This window comes from Parasteatoda tepidariorum, chromosome 6, assembly GCF_043381705.1.
Source record: "Parasteatoda tepidariorum isolate YZ-2023 chromosome 6, CAS_Ptep_4.0, whole genome shotgun sequence".
Lineage (NCBI taxonomy): Eukaryota > Metazoa > Arthropoda > Arachnida > Araneae > Theridiidae > Parasteatoda > Parasteatoda tepidariorum.
Window position 1 is genome coordinate 50,232,352 of NC_092209.1, and position 5,869 is coordinate 50,238,220.

The following is a 5,869-nucleotide window of genomic DNA, read 5'->3' on the forward strand; positions in this document are numbered from 1 at the left end:
TATTACATTATCTATCTATCTATCTATATCTATCTATATATATATATATATATATATATAACAGTTACATCTAAACAACTGTAAATTAGCCGTGTTTGGAAGATTTTATCTCTAATGCAGAAAAAGACACTGGTGTTTAAGTTGTATTTCGTAACCGTAAATGATTAAATGGCTAAATGTAATTTAACACCTATTTTAACCTAAATTAATTCCAAATATTGAAAAATGTGTTCAATAGAAAATTGTGTCAATTGGGATAAACTTCCTGATAATGGGAAAATTAGTCTATAATACCATTTTTTTATATAGTGTAAAAAATGTTTTTCACAAAATTGAGTAAAAATGTGTCAAACTATGCGAAACAAAAACAGACGAATTTAAAAACATTATTCATTATTAAGCATGTCACTATACTGGGGGTTTTCAAATTCAAATATAATTGTTTTGGAGCTCGTTTGTCATATTTTTGCTCAAATTTTGGAAATCCTTTTCTTTACATTTTACAGCGTACAAAATAAAAAAATGGACAACCTTCATTCATTTTTGATTTAATGATCTGATCATCACGTTCTAGGACTCAATCTTAAAGTTTTGAGGTGACCTGAAATATGATATTTAATTAGTGCCGACGATATTTTAAGTTACGAAATCAGACTTGAAAATGTACTTTCTCTGAAGAAACATACCTTTTTTTCGACGGATTCAGATTTCTGACCCCCAAATTGTAGGAGGTAGCCGCAATCTGGGAAATATGGATTGGACTCCTTTGTGTTAGTTTTATTTTTTGCGTATTTCGTCACATCTCGGAAACTTTTAAAGCGAATCGAAAACTTTTTGCTCACAATTATGCAATTCGACTATGCAATTTATAAATTCAGAATTTAATTTCGAGATAATTCCATGCAAAATATAACTTTTAGTTAGTATTTAGAAATATTTATTTAAACATAGTCGGAAAAATTTTGAATTTTAAGGTATAAAATTTTTACATTATTTTAGAGGAATGGAAAAAGATAAAATTTGAGTTAAAACTGTCGAATAGTTCCTGAAAAATTGAATTTTAAAAATATGGCTTCTTTAAAATCGAGTTTTCTGGAACAATTTGATCGATTTCACTCAAATTTTGTATTTTGTCATGCAAAATTAAATTTTTTAAATTTGTGTAAAACATTGTAAATCTTGCAATTTAAAATGTTTTCGACCATTATTAAATAAAATAATAAAAAATAATAAATATTTACTTTAATTTATATTTTGCATGGAATTATCTTCGGATAAGCAAATAAAACGGGCCAAAATTTTTCAATTTGATTATCAAGTTATCCACATATAACGAAATACGTAAAAAATGAAATTGGGGTCCAAACTTTGGACAGCTCCTCTGACCAAACTATTTGGAACATATTTTCCACTTTGCGGCTACCCCTTATATTTCGTGAGTTGGAAATCCAAATCCATCAAACAAAGGTATGTTGATTCAAAGTAAGTACGTTTTTGTGTCTGATTTCGTATTTAAAATATAGTTTGCACTAATTAATTAACATTTTTGATATCACCCCCTCAATCAATTAAGATTGAGCTCTAGAACGTGATGATTCGTTAATTAGATCAAAAGTTACTCAGGTTGGTCCGTTTTTTATTTTGCACACTGCAGAGGGAAGTATTAGTTATTTTATAAAAAAAAAATTAAACAGAAGGGGAAAGAAAAGAAAAGGAAAGAAAAAGCATATGCGACTGGGTTCCTGGGCAGAAAAGTGGCCTGCTGCCTCTAACCCATTCATTTATAATATTCATATATATAATGTTGTGTTGAATAAAAATGTTTTCTGAAATATAGAGAAAAATTAGTTATTTAATTAAAATTCAGCAAAAACTCACATTAATGTTACTCTGCGTCATTTAACTTCGACGAAAAGCCGGAAGAAGAAGTAATTAATAGTTTGAATGATAATAATCATCTTCGCATATCTAATTGAAGTTTGAAAAGAATGACAATTTTTGAAGGAAAAGAAAAAAACTCTTCAACTCATTAAAAACTAATCAAGTTTAGTTCCTGAATCTTCGAAATTCACATTTTTTTTCAAATACTTTTTGATTAATTTTTACAGTATATCGAAAATTATTTTTTTGGTGTGTTGTGCACAAGCGTTTTTCTTTTTTTAATTTTTCGTATAAATTTCAATAACTTATGAGAAGATTTAATAAAGTTATACAAATGTGGAAAACAATTGTTAATGTGTCATTTTTTCTTACCTGTTTTTTAAGATAAGTTTTGAATTGATTAGAAATTACATGAAAGGGTTTATTTTAGTTCATGCCCTTAAATATTTGCAATATTTTATTTATTTATTTGTGAAATGTTTGGTGAAAATATATTCTTTTGACAAAATATTTTAGTGAAGTAATGGAAAAAAAATTGTGAAAAAAATGTATGCAAAAATAAACTGTGAAAATAAAGAAACAAAAAGAAGGAAATTTGGAAAAGAAGTGTAAAAATATAAGCAAAAATAAACTGTAAAAAATAAATGAAAAGAAAGAAATGTGAAAAAGAAGCAGAACGAAATAAGAACAAAAATAAGCTGTGAAAAAAAGAAGTAAATATGAAAAAGAAGAGAAAAAAATTTAAGCAAAAATAGATGGAAATGTGAAAAAGAAGCGGAGCCAAATAGGAAGTTGAAAAAATAAAAGCAGCTTTTTATCTTGCAAAATTTTTTTGAACTTAGAAATTCAGAACCTAATTTTGAATTTTTAAAAGTTCATTTTATAAACAATTTAGCAATATCTAGTAATGTTTATGAACAATAAAGATAAAGCAAATTAATTACAGCACAGCTGAAAAGTTTATTTTTAAACCTAAAATAAGTTAACAACGAATTTTATTTTGAATCATTAAATATTTCTAATATAAATATTTACTAAACAATTTTAACATCTAAGTGAAATATGCAAAGGAAACTAATTATAGCTATGTTAAACAGAAAAGTTCAGTTTCTTTTACCAAAAAACAAATTTACAAGTCCTAAAATTTTGAATTATTGAATTTAATTCAAAATTAAATTAATTTGGACATTGCCTTTTTTCTTGTATTTTGTTCTTTTTTTATTCCTGTTCTTTGTTAATCTTATAAGAGCTGGTCATTTTCTTTTGCAATTGGAAATTTAAAAAAATTTAATTCTATTATATAGACATTCAGTAATATGTAATAATGTTAATATAAAATATAGACAAAATAAATTAATTGCAGCAATGTAAAGCTGCAAAGTTTAGTTCCTGAAACCGAAAAATAAATTTACAAGGAATTTAATTTATTAAATATCAAATACTAATTATTATAATTATTAAATATTTATTATAAAAACCATGATATCTGTGGGAAATGAAATAAATAAATAAATTGAAGCTATGATAACCAAAAAAGTTTTGTTCCTTATTCCAAAAAAATTTAGAAGACACTTAATTTTGAAATTAATATCGATTATAATAGCATTTCGTGAAAAATAGTAATATGATGAAAATAATAATAAAATGTCTGAAGTGAAAAATAATAATATGATGAAAAATAATAATAAAATGCCTATGCAAGCTATAGGAAGTTGTAAAATTGTAGCAGTGTAAAACGGAAAGGTTTGTTTTTAATCTAAATTAAGACTTACATTATTTTGAATTATTAAATATTTATAATATAAATATATAGTGGACAGAGAAAAAATTTATGTAAAATTACTGAAGTGAATAGTTATGACATCTCTGGTAAAAAAAAACCAATAATTTTTATTAATAAAACCCAAAAATACGGCTTGAAACCAATCATTCAGTAGTTTTTCTGTAAAAGTTTCCGGGAATTTTGATATTTCTATAGAGTAAGAAACACGGTAAATTTTATCACAATCTGGTAGTTTTGACCATAAATTTTTTCTCGTTGTATGTAACAGTAACAGTATTGTCTATTCAAAATACACAATGTTATAATATTGCAGCACTGTAAATTAGAAAGGCTTGTTTTTTAACCTAAAATTAAACTTGTAAGGAATTTAATTTTGAACTATTAAATATCTATTTCAAAAATATTTAATTAAATATGCCAATGGAAAATAAGCAAATTAAATTAAATGCAGACAGTGGTACTTTGGATATTAATGATTAAAATTTACTTCAACTATGAATATTTTAAATATTTATCAATAAACTTTATCGAAAATAGGAAATGAAATAATAATGAACAAACACACACTTGTGCAATCATTAAATGATAATTTTTGTAAATATTAAGAATTGAAAGGAAAAAAAATAACAATATGCAACATTGCGAATTATGTAATTGAAAACTGATTAAATAAGAGAGTTTCCATATTTTTGTCATTTTAATCTAATTGTTTTCAAATTTATTTAAACAAAAGCTTTTGTTTAACAATAAGTAATATATTTAGGTTAAACATATTAAATCTCCGGCAATATAAGGCAAAACTGATGCTCTGTTAAGCAAACATAATGATTAAATTATATTTCTTAGTAAGATATTTGATGTGTGAATTAGAATTTTTTAAATTAAAATTTTGTTTACTGAAATTTTAAAAGCCATTATCTCTAGTATTTTCAATGTAGATTGAATACACAATAGTAATATTAAAAATTCAAAACTTGGCTGCTGAATTTTAAAAATCTCAAGTGAAAAGATACTCTTGTTAGAAACCCACGAGAAATGCTATCGAAAATTGCGTTGTCAATCAAAGTTAAAAGGAATGCGATAAAACCGATTTTTATTTTTCATTAAAAATATATGTGAGAAGGAGTTTTTTTTTCTAAAGACATCTAAATGTATTTGACATTGATTGATTGGATAGTTGTAATAATTAAAAAAAGTTCATATATATTGTGCATTAAAGTTTTATATGAATACTGAAATCAAGACTAGAAAGAAAATTTCAGTTCTGCCTTTTTTCCAATTTGAAGTAGAGAAAAACTAAGGTTTTTCATTTCTAATAAAAACTGACTTCTAAAAAAATTAATAACAATAGTTCGTAAGCCGAATAAGATTTAGATATGCTTTATTTTTGTAAAAAAAAATCTTTAAAATAGAAAAATAATAGAGTTCGGGAGAATAAAATGGTCATAACTGATTTTTTGAAAAAAATGTTCAGTCATAATTAAGAAAAAAATGCCGCATTTTAATTTTCAATGTGAAATTGTACTTTATAGAATATTTTAGATAGAAAATTCGATTAAAATATTATTTTCTAGTATCTTTATTTTAGTATTTTTTAATAGCATAAAAAGAAAATACGTAAAGGTACTTATAATGAGAGGAAAATTTTTAATGCTGGAAAAAAATTATTAATAATTTTTTTATTTATTTAAAGGATTAAACATTGCTACGTCTTTAGAGATAAGGATATTTCAGAAGAGTGTTAAGAAAATATATAATACCAAAAATAATTAAATTATAGAAAAAACACCTTAACAGCACGAAATGTCATAATTACACTTTAGATGTTCAATCCTATTTTGTTCCATTTATTAGTTAAAAAGACACTTTAAAAAGTTCCGTTTAAGTTCTAAAATATCTCAATGATGACACACAGGAAATATTTCGATGAGGATATGACAGAAAGATATCAATGGGGACCTACCCTGATGATATTCTACAAATGTTTCACTGATACATACCAGAATTATTTCAATGATGACATACAGGAATTATTTCAATGATGACATACAGGAATTATTTCAATGATGACATACCAAAATTACGTCAATGGTGACATATTAAAATATTTCCCTAATGACATCATAGAAATGCTCACTGATGACATACCAGAAATGTTTTACTGATACGTACTAGAATTATTTCAATGATATCTACCAAAATATT